At 34.8% G+C, this 24,609-nt stretch overlaps 1 long non-coding RNA gene across 2 annotated transcripts in view; it reads right to left on the minus strand.

Annotated features, from left to right (window-relative positions):
* The window catches only part of LOC109381983 (uncharacterized), a 162,859-nt gene that overhangs the window by 87,178 nt on the left and 51,072 nt on the right, over positions 1-24,609 (minus strand). For both annotated transcript variants that reach the window (XR_002123850.1, XR_002123851.1), the window contains exon 3: positions 10,544-10,647. This is a non-coding gene — a long non-coding RNA (uncharacterized LOC109381983). The remainder of the gene's footprint in view (positions 1-10,543; positions 10,648-24,609) is intronic.

The raw sequence follows: 24,609 nt of genomic DNA on the forward strand, positions 1-24,609 counted from the left end.
TTCGCCCAGAGACCTATAGAAGTAAGATAGATAATGCCCCCCAGTTGATACCCTAACCAGATTCCTCCATCTCCTTTACCCATTATGTGTGCCCCACCTTCTGTACATTTTGCTTCTAACGTCTCTCAGAGGATTGCCCTGGGTTAGTGGAGCCACTTTGCTCTTGTGGGGAGATGGCTAGAAATGCCTTGGAGTTTGTCTCTCTGGGGTGACTCGTAGACTGTCTGCTGAAGAGATACAAAGCCCAGTTGCCTTTAGATGTGACACACTGACTTGCAATTTATGCTGCACAGCTTTTTCTGGAATCGGGCTGAGCCTGGAATTTCATCTGATAATGCCTCTTTTCTTAGTTCCCCTCCTTCCCCATTCTGGACTCCATTAGCAGTTCCTCCTGGGAGCACTGCCTTAATAAATCACTGGCACTTGAATCCTTGGCTCAGGTTTTCCATTTGGAATGACCTGACCGAAGACACGGAATACATTTGGGGCTCTTTTCTGGAGCCAGAAGCATTACGGACTGGCCACTCTAAAAATCGCTACCTGGCAGGAATGGAAATTATCCAGGCTGTTTTGTGCAGCTAGTGAATACAGCCTGGTCACTACCTGGCAGCAAGGTTCTCTACTGTCAACCAGATGCCTCTCCTGAGAGTGAGAATGTATGCTCCACACACAAGCTATTTGGCCTTTCTTACCAAGTGCTATTGAAGATCTCACCTGAATAGGGGAACAGCAAGACTTTCCCAGCACCTCTGGAAAAAAACCTTTGTCTTTGATTGACCACTTTTTGAAGCTCATTGCCTAAAACTGCATATAGCTTTCTTCTGGCTCAGACTTGCTATTTCCCAGTGTGTATACATGCAGTGAATGATTAATTTTAAGTGCCCATGAAAACTACAATGGTAAGTACATAAATTCAAGGCTGAATGAGCTTGCGAAGAGTGTTTTAAACATTATCCTAGTTATTTCAAATCTGAAGTTGATTGGTGAATATGAGTACAGAATACAAAATGATGATCCACAGATGGTCCACTGAGTACTATTTTTTTTTATTAAAGTTTATTGGGGTGACAATTGTTAGTAAAGTTACATAGGTTTCAAGTGTACAATTCTATAATGCATCATCTATATATCATGTTGTATGATCACCACCCAGAGTCAGTTCTTCCATCACCATATATTTGATCTCTTTTACCCTCAACACTGAGTACTCTTAAATCCACATTCAGGGTCACATGAATGATGCTGAATGTGCAGAATCATTCAAGCAGAATCAGGGTTCAAGTTGAGAGCTAGTATAAAAGAAGAGAGCAGGACATGAAAAATTGTGCCAGGGTTGCTCAGTAGAAATTACGGAGAACTTGTGGCTACCCAAAGATGGGGCTGGACTCACCAGTTCTATTTGGTGAGGATTCCGCGATTTCCACTATGGCACCATAATGTCTCTTGAATCAAAAACAAGAGCAAACAAAAAGCCTTTACATGCAAAAGAGGTTTTACAGATGTAATTAAGGTTACTAATCAGTTGGCCTTAAATTAGAGCATTTACCCTAATAGAACTAACCTAATCATATGACCCGTTTTAAAAAGCTCCAGATATCTAGAGCTTGTTCGACTGGGAATCATCATCATATGGCAATTCTTGAGCACAAGGAAGCTGGTCTACAGCTTCTAAGGCCATTCTTTGTGAACATCCCATTTCCAGAATGAGTTTATTACCCGAGGAGTAACATTTTCTCTAATTAATCATTGTCTTGCCCGAAGTAGGTTGTCATGGTATAGTTGCAAAATGAATGAACGAATGACTTACATAGTCAAACACATTTCCAAGAATTTTTTTGTCATAAAACTCCACCCCTTGAAGAAGTATGCTGAGGGAAGCCAACTAAGCACAAAAGATGGGCAAAAAGGAAAGCTAACTCTATTTAGTAAACATCTGAAAATATCATGCTCTAGTGTTAATTTACGAATGTTCCACTTCACTGCCTGGGAACCTCTCCTTTGTGGAGGATGGGGCAATATGAGAGCACTGGCACCATTTCATTTCCTAGAAACTTTGGAAGGTCCTGAAAAGTGCCACTCTACAGTTCATCATTTACCACTTTTTGATATCACACCTGCCAGTAAAACACGTGGATGTGCAAAAACGGATGAGAAAAGTCTTTTTGGGAAATCAATGAAGTAAATCATAACAAAATTGCCAGAACTATAGTGCACTAATTACTATTGGGTTGTCAGAAAAATCATGATGTAGTTTTCTGTTTCTCATTGCAAAACTATGTCATGACTTTTCCGACAACCCAATAGTGTCAAATAACTGCTGTCTAAATCTTCCAAGCATTTATCATTATAAGATTCACATTTTCTGTACAATGTCATCATTTGAACACTAACCATCCCTACATAAAGAAAACTCTGAGAATTTGAAGTTTACAATTTGATTTTAATTAACAGACGTGACAATGAATGTAATTTAATGGAATGATCTCTGAGTAGGAGTCAATAGTGTGATCTAGACCTGCCTGGCCATTTACTCACCTCTCAGCCATAGGTGAGTTATTTTTAATAATTTTCTTTCAGTTTCTTTAAAATTATTCTAATATGCTGGTTTATCTTTAAGGCACCTTGGTTCTATATAAGTTTGGACTTTTATCTTTCCTCAAAGTGGAGGATGGCAACTCAGATTAATTAAAAAAGCCTTGTGTGTCATACCTTAAACCTATATCCACTCTCTTGTGATAAACACACAAATTTCACCAACTCTGCAATAAAAACGATATAATAGTATATATATATATATATATATATATATATATGTATATATATAATATTATAATAGTATAATAAAATACTATAATAAAAATCTTCATAAATGCCCCTGTGGTTATTTGGTTGGAGTATAAGCCCAGGAGCATACTTACTAGATTATATTATATTTGTATATTTAATTTGACTAGGTACTGCCAGATTACATTAGGGTTATAGTGACTGTGCCAGCCTATAGACTGGGAGTCCTGGATTCCTATATCCTCAGCAGTGCTTGGCATTATCCAGCTTTCTAATTTTTGCCAGTAAAATATACATATTTAATTTACATTTTTTTCTGATTACTAATGAGATGAGCATCTTTCATATCCTTTTATCCGGTTAGGTTTCTTCTGTTGTAAATTGTTTGTTTATTATCCTGTGCCCATTTTTCCTTTGTGATCTTTCTTTTGGTCATTTTTAGAGTCCCTGTATAATCTTCTAGATAGTGGTTGCTGGACTGTTTTTAAAAGTGCAATTATTTGGGGTCCTTTCTGTAATGTGTTTGTTAATTTTGTTCAAGGTGGTTTTTGCTGAATAACACTTTATTTTAATGTATATAATAATTAATATAACCAATTTTTATTAAATATAATCTATTTTTGCCTTACAGTATGTGGCTTTAAAGTTTTATTTAAAAAGTCCTCTTATGTTCTTACAAAACAAATGTATTCCTCCATAATTCTTCTATTAACTTTATAGATTTATCTTTTATATATCATCTTGAATCCATTATCTATATAAGCTACATCTAACGTGTAATAAAATATATTTTATACAGGTTTATATTGACTGTGATATATTAATTGTTGCAAACAGAAGTCAAGTACATTTATTATTTGTATTAGTAAAAAATTTTTGAATACTGCAGTGGTTTTGTACTATTTGGGCCCCATAACTTATCCTATGATATTTAATAATAACTTTTATCTCATAATGCTCTTATTTTCCCTATCCCTGCTCCATTGCTATGCCCAGAAAGTCAGTCAGCCCTTAGGAATATGAAACTATCCCAGAGGCGCTCTAGTGGTAGCCTTGTCTGCCTTATGCCTAGAACACTGCAGATTCCTGACCTGCCATTTTAAGGACCCTCTTGTGGAGCTCACTCTCCTACTCTACTCTGTTTTCTCTTTAGCTTTGTCTTTCCCCCAGCCCCAATTTACAGTCTTCAAGTTGCCATTAACATATGTAGAGGTTGTTTAGGAATATCTTTTCACATACCTACTCATTCTCTTAATTCTTTTACTTTGCATATCTTTCATACTTGCATACCTTTTATTTTGCAAACTTTTACAAAGCATCAAGTTTGTATTGCATATCTTGTAAGGGGTGGGCTTTTGAAATTCGATAAGTCCAAGGCCTTACAAAATAAATTTAAGTTTTCTGAAACTGGAAAGCCAAATAAAGACGATTTCTCTCAGGTAGCAACCATTTCTCACAAAAATCAGTGTCTCTGAGTGAGTGATGAGAGCTAGGATCAGAAAGAATACTTTTGTTGATGTAAGAAACAACATATGCAGGGGAGCAAGATCTCAAATGCTCCCCTGCATATATCATGAGTTTGGCTCAAACAAACTCTTTCAAAATCCTCTACAAGTTTGGACATTTCTTACGTCACCATTTACTTGACATAGTCAGCAGGATAGTTAAGTTTTGGGAGTAGTCTTAGAAGATTACAGGAGCTCTCTTGAGGGTGGTTTTAAAAGGGGGAGTATGTGAAAGGGTGGGCAGGTATTAGAAGCAGGGTTCTGAAAGGGGGTCTTTCAACGTGTGTTAACCTAGATGCACAGAAGCAGTGGACAGGGTTTGCTTAAGACAAAGGTAAGCCCTTTAATAGGGTCATGACTACCCACTATGGCCTGCCCATTTGGGAATTTATGATCAGATCACCCTGTGCAATTACTTTCTGTAGCAATTTTTTTGTCCATTCCAGGAACAAAACCCAGGTTGATTAATACATTAAAATATATGCTACTGAATGCAGCTCCCAGGAAGGCAGCTAAAGTAGGGTTGGTTAATCAGGGTTAGAGAGCAGTGGGCTTCATGCCCAGGTTAGTCACCAGTGTGAGGAACACAGGATCCAAATGGAACTAGGAATCCATGGGATGGAATCAAGTTACCAGGCTCCAGTAAGAAAACAAATAGAAGGTAAGTTAAAGGAGATCTAACACAAAGATTCAAAGGTAAACTAAGAAAACTACCAGCACACTAAAATGAATTCAGAGCCTTAGAGAAATGGAACCATAAACACTAAAGATGCAAGGGATCTTTAATATTATTTGATTTAATGTCCTGACTTTAGATGGCACAGTTTTCTTTATTCATACTATAAATAAAGCTATTGTACATGGTAATTTAAAAAATAATTTAGGTTTTGAATTAGTATTATATAGGAATACAATTCGTTTCTGTGTGTTGTCCTTGTATTCTACAACCATTAAACTCACTATTTCTAGAGGGTCTTTTGTAGATTTCTTGTCATTTTCCGTCAACTGTCATATTATCTGTGTACAGGGACAGTTTTATTTTTTCCTCTCCATTCTGTAATTTTTTTTTCCTGTTTCTGGCCTTATTGCCTTGGATAGGATTTCTAATATAATGTTAAGTAGGAATGGTAAACATAGACATTTTACCTTGTTCCCAAATTTAGCAAGAAAAATTCTATCTTTCATCACTAAGCATGATGTTAGCTACAGGATTTTTGTAAATGTCCCTTACCAGGTTAAGGAGGTTTCCTTCCTTTCCCAGCTTCCTAAGAAGTTTTTTTATTCTGAATGGAGGTTGAATTTTGTCAAATGTGTTTTCCTCATTAATTGATATAATCTTATGGGTTACTTCTTAAGACTGTTAAATGGCAAATTACATTGATTGATTTTTGAATATTGGATTAACCTTGCATTATCACAATAAATCTCCATTTGGTTGTGATGATTTCAATTTACTAATATTTATTGAGGATGTTTGCCTCTTTGTTCATGAAAAATATTTGTTTTTTTTTTTCCTTGTATTTTCTATACATGGGTTTGTTATCAGGGCAATGCTGTCTGCAGAAAATACATTGGGAAGTATTTCCTTTTTTACTTTTTAAAAAAAATATCATCATAAAATTGGTGTTATTTCTTCTTTAAATGTTTGCTAGAATTTCCCAGTAAAATCAACTGGGTCTGGAGAGAACTTCTTCAGAGGAGATTAACTGTGAATTCAATTTTTTAAGTAGTTATCTGATTATTTGAGTTACCTATTTCATCACAGGTGAGTTTTGAGAATACAGACCCTATTCAATCTTAGTAGAAATGCTCTTCACCTAATTGTTCCATTGAATCAAGATTAATTAATTTATGTACATAGAGTTATATGTAGCGTTTTCTTATTCTTTTAATAGAATGTTATTATTATTAATAGAGTAATATATGGCCAGTAGCGATAACCCATGTTCTTTTTTAATTACATGTGGAAATCATGATGATTTCCTGTGATCAGTCTTATTCAAGATTTGCCAATTTTATTGATCCTTTCAAAGAATAAGCTTAGAGTGTCATTAATTTTCTCTATTGTTTTCATACTTCCAATTTCATTGATTTCTGCTCTTATACTTACTATTTTTATTATTAACTCTCCCTTTTTCTTGTTTTGGATTAACTTTGTTCTTTTTACTAATTTCTTTAGGTGGGATTTATATTGTTGATTTGAGACATTTGTTCTATTCTATTTCTCCTATGCTCACTTAATGTTATAAGTAGGCCTCTAAGCACTCTTTTGCTACATAGCACAAATTTTGATATGTGGTATTTTCATTTTTATTTGGATCAAAATATTGTATTATTTACTTTAAGACATCTTTGACTCATGGATTACCTAGAAGTATTATTTAACATTCAGGTGTTTGAAGATATTCTTTTATTTTATTTTCTCTTTCTTCCATTTATTCCTAATTTAATTGCATTATGGTCAGAGAACATACTTTATATGATTTAATTCCTTTTAAATATGTTAAGGTTTATTTTATAACGTATTTATTCTGGTGAATGGACCATGTGCACTTGATAAGAATGTATATTCTGTTGTTGATTGGGTAGTTATATAAATGTCTATTAGACCAAATTAATTGATGGTACTGTTTAGTTCTTCTAAATTCTTGCTAATATTCTAATAGTTTGTTCTATTGATTACAAAGAGGGATGTTGAAGTATCCAATTATAACTGTGAATTTATTTCTCCTTTTGGTTTTATCATTCCTGCTTCATATATTCTGAGGTTTTGTTGTTTGCCCTTACACATTTAGGATTATTACATCTTTTTGGTAAATTGATCTTTTTGTGTGGTCTGAAATTTTGTGTGGTCTGAATTTTAATATGTCTGATATTAATAAAGCCACTCTAGCTTTCCTTTGATTGGCATTTGCGTGGTATGCCATTACCATTCTTCTGCTTTCATCCTAACTATATTATTATATTTTAAGTAAAATACTTTGTGTATTACTGAAGGTTCTCTGGAGAAACAGAATCAATAAGATGTCATATGTATCTATAGAAAGAGATTTACTATAAGGACTTGGCTCATGTGACTGTGAAGGCTGACATATACAAATATCTGTAGTCAGCAAGTTTCAGACTCAGGAGGGCTGGTTGGGTATTTCCAGCTCAAATCCAAAGGCCAGAGGATCAGGAGAGCCAATTGCTATGGACTGAATTTTGTCACCAACCCTCACTAAAATCATATATTGAAGCTTTAATTTCCAATGTGGTGATATTTGAAAATGGGCCTTTGGAAAGTAATCAGGTTTAGATGCGGTCATAAGGGTGAGGTCATCATAATGGAGTTAGTGCTCTTATAAAAAGACACACCAGAGTTTGCTCTTTCTCTCTCTCTACCACAAAAGGACACAAGAAAAGGCAACCATCTGCAAGCCAGGAAGAGAGCCCTCACCAGGGAATTGAATTGGACAGCACCTTGATCTTGGACTTCCTTGCCTCCAGAAGTGTGGGAAATATAGTCTTGTTGTTTAAGCCACCCAGTGTATGGTATTTTGCTACAGAAGCCCAAACTGACTAACATGCTGATGGTGTGGCTCCAGCCTGAGTCTGCAGGCCTGAGAACCAGGATTGCCAATGGTCTCAGTTCTAGTCCAAAGCCTGGCAAGCTCAAGACTCAGGAAAAGCCCATGTTTATTTAGAGTCTGAAGGCAAGAAAAATACCAGTCCCAGCCCAAAGGCATTCAGGCAAAAGAAGTCCTTTCTTCTCCAGCGAAAGTCAGCCATTTTTTATATTCAGGCCTTCACCTGAATGGGAGAGACCCACCCACATTAGGAAGAGCAATCTGTATTATTCAGTCTACTGATTCAAATGTTAATCTCATTCAAAAACACCCTCATATACACATCCAGAATGTTTGATCAAATATCCAGCATCTCATGATCTAGTCAAGTTGACACATAAAATTAACCATTACAGTTGGGTCTTTTTTAAAATCCGTTTTTATAATTTCTGACTTTTAACCATTTATATTGAATGCAATTATAGGTGGGGATTTAGGTGTAGCATTTATTTTTTTTTCTGTTTGTTCCTTCTGTTATTTAATCTTTCTCCTTCCCCTTCTCTGTTTCTCTGAGCTATTTAATATTCTCTTCTATCTATCTATCATCTATCTAGCTCTACCTCTCTCTGCTCTTTGTTCACTCATATTCCATTTTAATACATCCACTGTTTTTGAACTACATGTTTTTATGGGTGTTCTAGTAATTGCTCTAAGGGTTATACTATATGTACTTTACTTTTAACAGTCTACTTAGAATTAAATTTTTACCATGCCAAGTAGAATGTAGAAAGAAAATATACTGACGTAAACATTCCTTTACTCTCCTATCTTTATGTTATGATGGCTTGTTATTACATCTACATACATTGAAAACCACTTTAGAAAATGATATCTTTTTTCTTTCAACTGTGAAAAAATATTTGAAGAACTGAAGAGAAATATCGTCTATTATATTTATCCAGATACTTAAAATTTCTGTTTTTTTCCCTTTATTCCAAATATGTTAAGTCTACTTTTGATAAAAATTGTCCTGCTTTGTAAAAAATGTCTTCTTGGAATTATTTTAGAGCAGGTCTTCAAGCAATAAATTATCTTAGTTTCCTCCACCTAAAAATGTATTTTTTTCACCTTTATTCTTGAAGGTTATTTTTTACCCTAGTTTAATAGTTCTTTTCTTTTTAGCACTTTAAAAATATTATTGCACCTTGTTCTGGCCACCATGATTTTAGATGAGAGATCCACAATCATTTACATCATTGTTCTGTTATAAATAGCATGTTATTTTTTCCTATCTGATTTCAAGAAATTTTTCTTTGTCTTCAGTTTTCAGCAATTTGATTATGTGTTTGGACATAAATTTATTCTATTTGGGGTTTATTGAGCTTATTAAAGCGATAGGTTTCTGTCTTTCACCAAATATGAGGAGTTTTAGCCATTATTTTTTTCAAATATTTTTTCTCACCACACCGTTTCTCTTCTCTTTCTGGGACTCCAATGACATGAATGTTAAAACTTGTCATATTTCTCCACAGGTCCCTGGGATTATGTTAATTTTTTTTCTCCAAACTGTTCTCTCTTTATACGTGAAATGGATAATTTGTAATGTTATCATCAAGTTTATTCTTCTTCTTCTTTTTTTTTGTCATCCTTGTTCTGCTATTGAACCTACCCAGTGAGTTTTGTTATAACCAATATTTTTTTTAATTTTTAGTTCTAAAATTTCTGTTTGGTTCTTGTTTTGATTTTCTATTGCTTGGATGATAATTTCTATCTTTATATTCACTTCAAGAGTGTTTGCCCTTCCTTCTTATATCATTTTCATAATAGCTACTTTAAAGTCCTTATCAGATAATTCTGACTTCTGTGTCCACCTGGATGTTGGTGTCTGCTGATTGTCTTCTCCTATGACAAATGAGATTTTTCCAAGTTCTTTCTAAGCTGAGAAATTTTGGATTGTGTTCTGAATATTTTAAATAGTATGATAGTTTATATCTTGGTTAAATCTTTCGGAGAATGTTGATATTTTGTTTAGCAGTCAATCAACTCAGTTGGATTCAGGCCACAAGTTCTGACTATCCTTTTGAGGGTTGTGGTTTTACTGTCAGTTCCATTTTCAAAGCCTTTGAAATGCTATTTATATCTGTCCTGTGTTTGCTACACCCAGTGGCCAGTCTGAGATTGGTGGTAGTCTATGTCTTATTTCAGTTCCCTGAGATCTTAGTATAATGTTTAGGGTCAGGTTGATGTATATAAACCTCAGGAGTGACCTTAAGAGTCTGTAAACAATTTCTCAGGTTTCTCCAAATTTCTCCCTCTCCATTGATATCCATAGTACTTTCTAGCCAGGAAGCTGGAAATTTAGTTATCTGTCTCTGTTGTGCACATCCCATTACTTTACCCTCAACCAGTTCTAAAGAACAGGAGAACAGAGAGAGGAAAAAGAAACAGGAGTTTGTCCAACCCACATGGGACCACAGATCCTGTGACAGGAGGGGTAGGTTACCTTCCCTCAGAGCTGTACAGTTGTGGGCACCCCACTGTGACACTACTGCTAATAGGACATACCTTTCCTACACACTCAAACCTGAACTAGAGGGTTTCTTTTAGAGTTTTCTGTATCCATGCTGATGCCCACTCCAAGTTTTAGGGTGAGGTGAGTCCAGTCCGAGGTTGCTGAAGTGAAGGAAAAAAAAAAAGTAGACTCACCCCCAGTTTGGTTGTACTTCAAAATAATTGTCTTCTCCAATGAGTCTATTTACTCTTCACAGTCTTCAGATAGCTGCTTAATGCATTCTCTCCAGGACTTATAACTGCATTCAGAGACAGAGAAAGGGCAAAGTATGCTTACTGTATTATCCAGCCTCGAAAACCATGATTAAGTTCTGAAACAAGCATTATGACCATGTTATATAATAAAATAATAAAAAATTTAATACTAAAATGTGCCGTACTGAATTCTACTTAAGCTGTGGGAGTTTGCTTTTTATTTTAATATAAGATCTTTAATATAAATATAAGATATTTATAAAAAATATAAATTATACCCAGTTCCAGCTCAGTCATTCAATTCAAGAAATATTAATAGAAAAGCTACTTTGAGCAAGGCAATTTACCAGGACACGATATAATACTATTTCATATGGTATCAGAGGCAAACCAATTGTGTGGCAGTAGAAGCCAAGATACAGTAGATTCCTCACTGTTAAAATGAAAATTGTTTTACTTAGGAAGATCCAACCATATTTATCATCTTATCTAATTTTAGTTTTGTATTCTTAACTCAGCAGGCAGTCATATTTATAATATTTAGGAAAAATTATTATTTTGACAGGTTGATAAGCTATTTCTTTAAAACTCTGTGTTAGGCATGTTTTTTTTCATCAAATTGTTGAAATATATTTGTATTTTACCTCTCTGATCCATGGCTCTATTTTGGTATTCAATTATAGAATTCAGCAGCTTTCTTCTCAAGGAGTGGGTAGCTAAGTCACTCTTTTGCCATATCACTAAAGATTATTTTCCTGAAGTATTGTGAATATTCTTAACAGGTTTGTTTACTATTTTTGTGAGAAACATTAGCAAAGTCAACACGTGATCAGGTTTTGTTAACCAGGCCTGCAAAAACCAGACTGCAGATAAACAGAAGCCTTAAGGTGACTTCTTGTTGGAAACAACAAATATTTTCCCTCTCAGTTTGTTTAAAGATTAGGATACTTTGTGTTTTTTGAATGAAAAATACTTGTGTTATGAGGAAGTCAATAAATGCAAAGCACTGATGAATTGGAGAACCATAGTGATATTAAGTAACCTGGTGTCATTGCTAAGTTTGGCAGCACTAAAGTGAAGCTCTGCCCAGAATAAGTGTGTCAGAGTATGTTGAAATAAAAGTCTCAGCAGGCTTTAGAAACAAAATGTACATGCCTGTGACCAAGTAGTTCATTAAAGCTACAAATGTCATTCACTATAAAATGAGAAGGTAAAACTTTCCCCAAACTCTCCTCCTCGGGAGCAAAGACTCTAGAGTCAGATGGTTCAGAATAAAATTCTGGCTCATACTCATTCTGTTTTTGGAATCTTGGCAAGTTACTTAGCTTCTCTAAATCTTGGTGTGTTCATCTATAAATGGGGATAATAATGTAATTTATTTCATGAGTTGCTATAAGGATAAAATAACATAAAAAGGAGACATAATGTAGAGCACATAGTATTCAGTAAATGACTGCTATAATTATCACTAACAGAGTTATCCAGCAGAGCTCAGTATTTTATCCAAAAGTGAAAATAAATCTTTACTTTGCAAAGACATCTCTGGGGGATATCTTCAAATCACCTATCTCGAAGTGATTTTTTTTTCTCATTTAAAAAAAATATTTCTCATTCTTACGTAATAAGGTATTTGTGGACTTGAGGTTTCCATAATTCTCTGAATTAGAACAGAAACCCATCCAGTGAAGTTAGTTTTTATTCATCATACTATTCTGTATAATGCCTGTTTATTCCATTTTTTTTTACTCATTTATTAAATTAACATTAATTAAGCCTACCAAATGTCAGGCACTGTGTTGGGTACTGTAAATAAAATGATAAAAACAGCATCAGTCTTTAAAGGGCACCCAATCTTTAGCAGAAAGATAAACATTGACATCAAATTTTCAGTGGTGTGCAGGAGCCATCTTGTATCTACTCATGAGAAACAACAACTAAAATTCCAGAAATTTTGCAAGCTGATTGTTAAATAATGACATTACTAAAATTTAAATTATATACATTAGCAATTAAACAAATTATATTAAAATGTAGGTAAGAGATATTCAAAACTCACCACTTTACCATTCTTTTACTGCATTTTACTACTATCTATAAATCTGATTTGATTTACATCTATTACTTATATATGTTGGAAATCTCATATAATGTTGTGCTACTGCACATTTCTTCCCAATTCAATGCTTCATGATTACCATGTTGGTCACTTGAAATCAGCCATGGTGAAGTATTTACATCATGGAAATTGGCAAACATTATAAATTAGGATTTTTTCCCCCGCAGCCATATTTGTTAAACACTTCCAGCATAAGAAGTTTTCACACATTGTTATATGTATCATTTTATATATATATATATATATATATATATATATATATATATATATATATATTAAACACAATGGATAGGAATACAAATGAATTGTAGGAATACAAATGAATTGATCAATGAAAACTTGACTCAGAAATTAAGGAAGGCTTTGTGGAGAAGGAATATTTGAATTGATTAAATGTAGAAGAATTTGGCTCTTTGAAATCCAAAGAGTGGAGGGGGTCTTTTGAAAACTTTGATAAACTATTATTGCTCCCCACTATTCACTCCTCCCTCCTGTTTCACATCACTCCCCAATGCCCTTGGACTTGGCCTTGTGAATTGATTTTGTTTATGCATGCCCATGGACACAGGTAAACCATCCTGCTCAGAAGCTTTAAGAGCCCTTGTTGCATGTGTTTGCCAGCTCTTTTGCATTTATCTTTGCTTGGTAATGATTCATACAAGGGCAGTTTCTTCATCCCAGGCGCTAGCATGAGAAGACATGTAAAGCAGAGATGCAGCAACTGTCACCAATTTCAACTGAACATAGAGAGCAGCAGCTGGCATGTTAATATGAATAAGAACTAAACCATTATTATTGTAGGCTGTTGTACGAGAGAGTCATCTATTACCACAGCATGATATATAGAAAGCTGACTGTAATATATAAAGTCTGATTTAACATTGGCCCTTTCCCACTTACTTGTCATTGCCGGGGAACATTTCTTATAAGCAAAATGAATCCGCGATAGACCCAAAATGCTTTTAAAACATGTTTAGATACTGTTTTCACAAAACTTCTCCTAATGGCACAAAGTACCAGGGGGACATCAGGGTAGCCACTTTTGAGAGCAGGAAACTGCAAAAAATAAGTGGAAGATGGCGCATCTAGAATCACACTACATATAGTGCAATTTTTGCTCAAGCCAATACTGTATGACACTCAAGCTTGGGTATATTATCAAACAGTTAGAACTAGAAGGAATCTTCATAATCAAATCACCCAGCGTCTTCGTTTCACAATTGGTGAATCCAAGGCTCAAGGAAGCTGAACGGTTTGCATAAGAAATAAGCTATGAAACTGGGATATAGCTCAGTTCTCCTAATTCCCAGTTGTTTCCTGTTTTCTCCTACTTAATAATAACAATAATAACAATAGCTAATACTTATTACATATTTAGTATGAACTCCACCAATTGAAATGCTTTATCCATATAAATTAATTTAAGCTTCACCAATAAAAAAACAACTGAGATAAGTATTATTATTAATATTTCATTTTAAAAATAGAAATCTTAATTTAATTAAGGTGCCCATGATCACACCACTTTAAAGGATCATAAAGATTTCACAGCCTCACACTTTATCACTGGGCCAATTTTCCTCATTCATACTACTGCATGAGGTGCTAAGACATTTGAACTATAAACAGGACACTCTTTCTGAGGGCTAACGCACCATTTTCTTATAAAGATCACAATGTTGTTTTAATCTGAATAAAGTTATCTCTTTTTTTTTGAGAGATGCATCAATTTTCAAATTACTACTTGCTGTAATCGAAACCACCGACAGAAGACAACTGTTTTCAGAGGGAAGGACTTTTTGTTTGTTTGGTTCTATTTGTTTGTTTTGTTTAATGTGTTTCTTTGGCTTAATATCTTCACTTTAAGACTAGAAACTTGCTAAAGATCCATGATATAATTATAATACCTGTTAAGGAAGAGACCAATTTTTTGAAAGAGAGTTATCACCTTCAAGCCCATGTCAGCAAAGAGATATATGTAAATGTGTCCAGTAAATACAAATGTTACTTGTCTTATTTTATTGGTTAAGTCAACCAAAATCTTCTCCATTAATGTTCAGAATTTTTTTTAAATGTGAAGAGCAATTTATAATAACTTTTGACGTTAGCTAGATATAAGCTGAGAATATTTTGACATTGAAGAACACTCATGAAATTAGCTCAGGGCTTATGTCTTTCTTTCTTTTTCAAAAGCTTCCTGAGAACAGAAGGAAAATTGTCTTTTATTCCTTTGGTTTCTTGATTGCTTCTATCCTCCAGTGAACTTTGCATGTGAACACATGATTTTATAACAGGATTTCACAACAATTTAAAAACTAATCCTTATGATTACTGAGTTACCTGATGGACTTATTCTCCGTGTTAAGTCTATTTCCCCTGTCCTTCCTTGGCTTTCCACCTTTGGGACCAAACTGACAAGCATATTCAATGGAACTGGCCATACTGAGTGAGCAGCAGCACAGTTACCTGCCAGAAAGGCATCTGGTGCATCCCACCTATTTCAAAGTGCTCTCAAATATATTAATCCATGATATCATCAAAATAAAGATAGTTGTTCAGGCAAGAATTGAATCTATTATTGTTTTTTGTCTTCAGGAACATTGAAGTACACAGAATTTGGGGGAATTACTTCAGGACACCCAGAAAAGTATAACTCACAGAAAAATTAGATGCTAATGTACTTTCTTATCAAGAGATTAAACCCTCTTGTAAACTATTCTTTTCACTTCAGTTTGGCTTTTCTTAGCATCTCCATTGCTTCCTTGTCCAAAAAACATTGTGATCCTCCATATTACCTACATAGGTTTTTTAGGGTAAAATCTCATGATTATTTGGTGTTCTGTGAAGTGAAGAATGGACAAGAATAAAGTTTTATTGTGTTTTCCAGAACAGCTTTTTCTTTTAGATGAAAATTCATTTTAAATAGGAGTTATCCCTATCTTTGAGATTTTCCATTTAATAATGAACAGAAGTTAGTTGAGAGTTTATTTATATTAGTACTAGAATTCACTCATTGAGCTTTTCTAATATAAAAAAAAAGTACAGAATTAGGAGTTACGCTAAGAAAAAAAGAATACCATAAATAGTGAAGCAACTTGTCCTGATGATTAAATTTAATTCTGGGCCTTTGGTTTAGAAAACTGCTTTTATTACCTCTGTTTGAGAAATTGCTCTAGTAGAAAATGCTAGTTTCTTTTATTTCTTTATAAGCCCACATCTTTCTCAATAACTATATATATATATATATATATATATACACACATATATGAAAGTGCACTTTATTTTTTATTCAATTGTTACTTTAGCAGTGTCTGCAATTAAGAACCAGCTCACTAAATGAACTGTAATTATTGCAAATTGTGGTAAGCACCAGTAATTAAAATGTTGCAGTAATGCTAGCCAGCTTTGTTAGATGCCCTTTGAGAGTCGCATAAAATGATATTATGTCTTTAACTGGTGTTTGTATTACAGATGAGAAAACCTGGAAATTCAGGCCTTTAGAATCCTTTGGCTAAGTCTTTAGAGCATAATGTAAAGTGGGGATTAGCAGTTATCCAGTGAATTCAAACTGGGAAGATAGTCAATTTGGTTAATTCCACAGTGAAAGTGTTTTTTTTCTTTTAAATGTACAATCTTTAGGGCATAAACACACACGGCTTCCCCATGAGGGGAAAATGAACAATAAACTCTAATCTCTTCTTTGTGTTTGCACGATGCTAATAGTGAGCCTTCTGGGTACAAAAGCAAGTCGGAACTCCTTTAATACCCACCCATCTTTTGAGGATCCTCACCCAGCTGCTACCCCCACTGAACTCTTCAGCTGTGCAGTCATTTGGCAGAGTGCACTGTTATGCATAACTTAAGCTATGTGTGTGTGACTCCAATACAACTGGTGAATACAGATTGTCCACATGAAAACTCCCTAACTATTTGCAAGTGAAAAACAACACAATCAATGATTTGGTGGTCATGAACATGACCTAAATTTCATTTTTAGCATTGACTGAACCCATCCATCAACATATTTATTTGCTTTTTTCCAACTTTGCTCAAGGTGATCCAAAAATGCTATGTGATTTACCAAAAGGTGTGACTTAAAGAAAGATATGGTAAGACAGAGGTGAAAATGTAAAGAACTGTATTTTATAACTTTGTAAAAAAAATGCTAATGAACAGGTCCTATGATCCATAAGGTTTAAGTACAACGACCTCCGTAAAGGCCTCAGAAGCTTATAGAGGCTTGGAGTAAGGGGAAATGTTGTCATGTTATAAGGTGCAGGACAGACATTTGGCACTTTATGATGCTGGAATTAATCTGGTCTCTATTTCCATTGCAGAATCCAATGGACGGGACTTCCGGTCTGGCTATGATAGATTATTGGGTACTGGAAAAATTCTCCCACTATAAACAATTATGAATCTAGGCACAAAACAAAAATCAGACTTTGTACAACAGACAGTACAAGCGATTTTATCCTTGAAAAAAAGAAGGTACACATAGTTAGCTTTGAATTAACCCCAGCATTCTGTCTGGGGGCATTTTTCAAATTGCAGCACACGAGCTAGAGTTCAAATAGAGAGCATTGGCATCTCCCAGCAGAGGAAAGATAGATGGGATTCAGGGTTGCTGATGTGGCCAGAATTGGGAGAATAGGGTAACAGAAAGAAGGGAACAGCATAGAGATGGAACCCTAGACATATGCATAGGAGTCTGTTTCTCTCTTTGGCCAAATAATAAGCTCTGCATACATAGGGTAAAATGAGACCTGGAAAAGCACAGTTAGTGAGGGACTGCAAGATGAATGGAGATTGTAGAGGGTACTCAGTGCTGGAAGCCTTTCCAATTCCAACCAGCCAGAGTAGAGATATGCCTATGAAAAACCCAGTCATTTAGTTGAAAGGACAAGTTTAGCCCTAATATAAGGGCTACTCTAGAACCATTTTAACAAAGCCTAAAACTAGGCCTCAACAGAATGATGTTGAGCTATCAGTAAATTAATGCCTGCTAGAATAAACCTCAACATTTTAAAAAAGAAAACAATGTAATTTAGACTTTAAATAATGTAGTATTCACAATGCCCAAAATTCAATAAAAATGTATTAGATATAGAAAGAATTTTAAAATGTGATTTATAAATAGGAGAATTAGTGTGAACAGAAACAAGCCCAGATGTGACACAGATGTTGGAATTAGAACACACTGACTTTAAAAGAGTTATTATAAATATATTCATGGATTTAAAGATAAAGGTAATGTATGAAAAGGTGGAAAATCTCAACAGGGAATTATAAACTATGAAAAGAAAAAACAAATGGAAATTTTTAAACTGCAAAGTAATATAATTAAAATAATGTCCTAAATGCAGAGGCTTAAAAGTAGATTGGACACTTCATAAGCTAGTAAAAATTATCCAAATTGAAATACAGAGAGACAAATCACCAAAACTCTGACTTATGGCACAGTAGCAAATGATCTTACATGCATACGATAGGACAGGAGACAGGAAATGGCAAACAAAATCTATGGAGAAAATAACTGAGCTGTTGTCACCTCTGTACTGAGAGGAATTGACTGGGAAGGGACATGAAGAAACTTTTAGGGAAGATAGAAATATCCTATATTTTGATAAATGTGTAGGTCACTGAGTTGTACTTGTCTTATATTACTCAACTATGCTCTTGCAGTCTGTGTTTTTCAGTGTTTGTTCATAATACTTCAATGAAAAGGGAAAAAACACAACGGACAATGACCAGTTAGTATCATTACCTGATCTAAGCACCAAAACACTGGCTATCACCTTATCATCCATGAAATCTTGTTTAAATCTTATTTACCCTTAGCTCTCAGTGTGACTTGTTGTTAGTTTCATAATCTCTCTCTCTATTTCTGTCTCCTTTTTTACCATCTCTTTCCATGATCCTTTTCTTCACCCCACTGTTAAATACTCATGTTTCTAAGTTTTTGTACTTAGCCTTCTTTTATTCCCACTTTATTCATTCTTTCGGGACCTAGGATGTGATTAGCACAGTTCAGGTGCTCAGTGTTGGATGGATGGATGGATGGATGGATGGATGGATAAATAATGAGTACTCTCCTCTTTATATTCATTCAATTTATGTGTCAGATACTCTTCCAGGTGCTGAAGATACAGCTGTGAACAAAGCAGAAACAAATTCTGTTTCCTAGTGATCACATTTTGTTTATAATGAAGTCTTGGTTCAACTACCAGGTGCAGGCTCACGTCATTTCTCAAATAGAAGCATACCTATCACCAATGTGTACCTTTTAAGTCACTGCTGGAGTAAAATTACTAAGCTCTACATCTGATTTGTTACTCTTATAGCAAATATTTTTTATATTTAATGTGCTATGTTTATGTACACTTTTTGGCATGTACAACCACATCTCTACCTTAATATCTTATGCTCTAGTCATAGAAAGTATTTTTCTGTTCATCTCTCTCACTGGGTATCTTTACAGAAGTGGTTTCTTCAGTCTAGCATTTCCTCCCTCTTCCCAATCTCCACCCTCATTGTCTTCTTGCAGAATTCTTCTTATTCATTCTTCAGAGTGGCTTAAGAGATGTCTTGACCACCTTGACAGAGTTAAAGCTTTCTTCTCAATGTTTCTTTTCAGTACTCCCTGAGTTACTTGTGTATAGGTTTATATCTGTAAGCTTGGTGTTGGTATAGATTACACAGCTATACACAGAGCATACTGTGGACAGATCAGAAAGGCTGTAGTAGAAGAATTCGAGGTGGAGTATCAAATACGACACTGGTGGTCCCAAAGATTCTACTCAGGAGGGAGCAGAGAGAAAAGTAGGATGGATGAAAATAGAAGTGGAACCCAGTGTTTAGGAGTAAGGATTGCCAGGGACATGAGCCAGCCACTAAATCCATAACCAGCTACCAAGTACCACAGACTGGACTCCATCCAGCCAACAGCTGGGTGACCAAAATTTATGCAAAGATAGTTAATGACCAAAAATACTGGAAGTAGAGAATATTTTTGCCCTGAAACAAACACACACACACACACACACACACACACACACACACACACACTTATGACAAATTTAAATTCTCTTGAATCTCAGTAGACTGAAATAATTCTGTTGCTATTTACAATTATCTGTGCAATAAAGGCAGCTAATATGGGCTAGTTCAGGAGCATAGTGTGATACCTTAGTGAAAAAGGAGCTTGTTATACTTGTTAGTAAGCCTGTTTCTCCTTTTAGGCAGTGAGGCCCTTGAAGGGCATGCTAAGTTCTCTGGATCTACTATTATGAGTGGCCCATTGCAGGCACTGAAAATTCTCTTTTAATAATAAGTTAACAGTTTTCAGTGAGTACAGCCGAATTTTACAAACCATTCTTTAGTGCTTAAGCATGCAGTCTTTGTTTGGAATTGTGATGGGTTTTGTTGCCATGAGAACATTTTGTCAATTAAAATTTTGTGAAGAAAATCATCTAAAGATGTCATATACAAATATCAAACAAATAGATCTACTCAAAATGAATTAATAAGCTTTATATTGCATAGATAAATAATCCTATTTATTGTATATTTTTCATTTCATAACTGATTATGTTAATGTCATTTATAATCATTATCCAAGTGTATGAAGCTGTTCCCTGCCCTGGATACATAGAATGGACTTCTTACATATTTTCAAGCATTTTGCCCATGCCGTTCTGTGGATCAGTGATTCAAGAAGATATTAACAGATTCATGTAAGCATATAGATTTTAGAAGTACAGCCATTCTAATCTCTCTCTAGAAGATTCACAATGCATATTAATATATTAAAGGCTCCAAGAAGTGCTAAAGGGACAAAGGGTGATTTTTAACAGTTTATCACAAAACACATTCTTTATGACAAATTAATAACCTTTGGAGCAGTGCTTCCTATGGGTAACAGTTTAAGAGATTTCTCCTAAAGAATAATAATTGCCTTCTTTGGGAAGACATGGAATCAAATATAGTGAAATTATGATAGGATTTGTAGTCAGAAGTCAGGTTTAAATCACCTTAAAATGAGTTATGACTGTCATTCTGAGACAATTCTTTAACCTCTCTGAAGATTATAAAGACTCTCTCGTGGGTATAAGGCGCTCAACAAATACTAGTTTTATTTTTCTTCCTTTACATGCCCCTCCCATATTCTGATGCTGAACCAAGTACTGGACTGTGGGCCCAGCTGGGGTTGACCACCCTTTAAACAAGTGGCAGGCCTTGCTGGCAGCACCTGTGCTTCTAGAGAGCCAGCTGGGCTATAGTGATATTGAGACTAGGCAGAAGACAAGTAGGGAAGTGGTGATTCCACCCACACATTCTCACGTGTCGCAACATGCAGCTGGTGAGTATTCTCTCAAGAGAAGGCTACTGGCATGCATATCAATGAAAATAAGTCCTTGGGTCTTGTTTAGCACGTGTGCCTTAATTACTGACCCTGAGTCCAGGGAGGTCAACAAAGAAGAAGTTCTCTGCTTTTCTGTGAAACAATCGTAAAATCTGATAGAAGAGTTAAGGTCAATAATTTTCAAATATAATACCTGAAGGTTTCCTTAGGATACAAGCACCATATCATCTGTAAGTGTTTTGTTTTCTTTTCTGTATTAAATTGTCCAATGCTAGTTACAGATCAAAACATTGAGCAATACTAAGACTTTGGGATTTCATAAATTTATGAACAGATAGGTGTTCCCACACATTTTAAACAGGTGAAGGTTTAAATTAAGAGCCTTTTAAAAATCAGTTTCCTCATTTCCCAGCATGGAAAAACATTTTGATGAAAGGAGTGTCCTGATTAGAATGGAGCCTATTCTCTCTAAGGCAAGTACCAGCACACTGTACACCCTCTCCCCATCTCACCTCTCCCCTACACCTCATCCCAACCCATGGCAAACTGTAAGCCAAAGCGCATACCATGTAAGCTGTTTTTGTCTTTAGAAAAAAAAATCCCCTTAGACAATGTTCCTCACAAATCAAATATACCTTCATAAGATCACAGCAAATTGAGGAACATAGGGTAAAACCTGCGAAAGACTGAAAATTAAATGTTTAAAAATAAAACTACATTGTTCTCTTGGAAAGCTAAAGTAATGATATAGGATCCAGAACCTACACATTTCTAGGGAGAAGTTCTGTGGTGAAACCCAATGTCAGATACGTTGTGGCTGGTAGGGTACCTCCAGGTGGAATGAAAGCCTGGGTTGGAGAGGCACCTAGCAAGCTCTTCAAAAGGTAAGGCAAACTTGCAACTTTGCTCATCCTTTATCTATTTCCCCTTCCTTCCTTCTATTCTTCCTTTCTTCCTTCCTTCTTTCCTTCCTTCCTTCCTTTCTTTTTTTTTCCTTTTGGTAATGGGACTATGAAATAGTTCCAGATGGTGAGCAAGTGGCCAGACTCAAACCAGTTGCTAAGCTAGCTGGCATGAGAGAACTTGCTTAGTGGTGACATGCAAGCATAGAGTCCCCACAATCCTGCTTCCTGGTGAAACTGGAAGGAACAAACCAACAATAGAGAAATGAGTACTGTAATTTATCTTGGAGGCCATTTAGGTTGTTTATCCCAAACTACATTTTGATTCCAGTTACAGTTTAATTATGAGTATTTGTTCTCTAACAGAGACTAAACAAAGGGTAACTATTTTCTTTTATCTCTTTCTTTGTTATGAAAATTTCAGTTTCATGTTTGCCTCTCCCCTCTCTTTAAATAGTGTCTCACGCAATGTAAACGCGTTCAGCTCAATTTCTCCCCATTCGGATGAAATCTCTAAAACAAACTAACACTAAAAAAGAGCAGAAGTTTTTACATAAATGGAATGTGTGACTTAATAATGCCTATGTATTTCTTTAAGCTTTTATCACATATATTTGACAAGTCCCTTCTGTTATAAAAGAGACACCACCAAGTTTCTCTGGGCATCAAAGCCCTGGCATAGTTTTCAGAGTAGAGGACACCCACTGAGTCTAGATACGCGTCTCCCGCAGTCATTGGCAAGGTGTTTTGGTTTTGATCACGAAATGGGAAGTTATAAAGATACAGAAGGATTTGGGTGATGCTCGTTGTCTCTGTGCACTGTGCACGGCTCTTGGGCCCGGCCAGCAGTGACTGGAATTTGTGTTGTCTCAGAGCCCATACTCTATTTACAGAACTTGTTCAGCATTTGCTTTTGCAACTGTTCAAAGGTTACTTTCATCACATATTTTTTATCAAACATATTGCTGAGGAGATTTGTCTTCCATCTAAAACACCCTGTGGTATGTTGGCTGTTACTTTCTGTGGTGGGAGGCTAGATTTTCCTCTGTATGTGCTATAGATGGATTCTCTGAGAGTTGCTCAGCCATCTCTGCATTCACCTAAGGTGTGGTAAGCAAGAGTATTTGATAACCACTCTTTTTTGGCAGAAAACGACACTTCCAAATTGGATTGGCGCTGAAACCAAATTTTACACTACTAAAAATTATAATTTTTTAAACATATAAACCATTATGTGTAACAAGTAAAAAAAACAACTACTTTACTATAGATGTCCCATAATTTTAATATTTAAAAACTACCATCAGAGTAATACATTTTAATTGTTTTCATCTATCACTTGCATTATTGATTAGGTTTTTTTTCTGAATGAACCTTCTTTTATCTATTTTTGGATCAATTACTGGTTTTTTAATCATTCTCCTAAAAGATCTTATTTCCACTGCAGTCTATGTTTTGAATTGCATTTGCTTTTTATTTTGTCATGAAAGGTTTTCATACTTCAGTGGAGATCAACTAGTTTTGACACATGGTTTCAACAAAACTATCAATCATAGTTGATAAAAATTTATTGAACAAAAAAGAAATGAGCACAGAAATAATCTGCATTTCATTCTACATGTAGCAGTAAATGTAGATTGTACTAAGTTGGCTTTATTTTTCAAAAATTCATCTTTAGTCTTCGAACAATGAAAGGTGCTTTGAAATACATTCATACTCAATGTTCAAGTCTTATTGATCCAAATTCAAACTATTCTGTCTCATAGTCCACATATTTCACATGATACCACAGGTTATTAGGTAAGGGTGTGAGGGCACTGGCTTTGGTTTTGCAAAATTCCAGATACAAATTTCAATTTACTCATTTTCTACCTGTGAGATTTTCAAGTCACTTAAATGTTTGAGTCTCACTTTTCCAACTCTAAAATAAAAATAATATTTATCTCATAGGTTTATCATGAATATTATAAAATATAAATTTATAAACATATATAATTTGTAAATTAGATATACTCAGAAAATATGTGAAGCATGATAATTGTGGTTATTATTAATGTTATTTTCATGCAATGATTTGACACAGGAATTGAAACAAAATATTCAATGAATTTGAATATTTAAAACAGCTTCTCTACTTAAATGGATTTATAATTTAGCAAAAGGTATTATTCTACTAGGAAAGTGAACATCATACTTAGACACCGACTTCTTGAAAACCATATTTAAAGGAAGGTTTTTGTTCCATGGTGACAGCTCTAAAATCTTAATATAATCATTAAAAGAAGGAGCTTTCTCATGATTTCTCAACTGGAAACATTTAAAGCACCATAGGACAAAACTTTGAAAAGAAGCTACTTTTACAGATACCTGAAGGCTCCAAAGTCCATATTTGGGACTTCATAGATATTGACCACCTGCAAAAAAAATGCTGATGTCTTTTATAAGGTTATATAACTTTTAAATTGAAATATAATTATATTCTTCCTTAAGAAATTTCAGGGTTAAAAAAAAAGATTGTCTACTTTGAGATTATAAGGTGAACAGCAGATATTGAGTGACTGTCTCAAAGCTTATTTTTTAATGAATTAATCTGCATTTACTCTATAGGTACATGCCACCCACA

This window comes from Hipposideros armiger, unplaced genomic scaffold, assembly GCF_001890085.2.
Source record: "Hipposideros armiger isolate ML-2016 unplaced genomic scaffold, ASM189008v1 scaffold_57, whole genome shotgun sequence".
In the NCBI taxonomy this organism is placed as follows: Eukaryota; Metazoa; Chordata; class Mammalia; order Chiroptera; family Hipposideridae; genus Hipposideros; species Hipposideros armiger.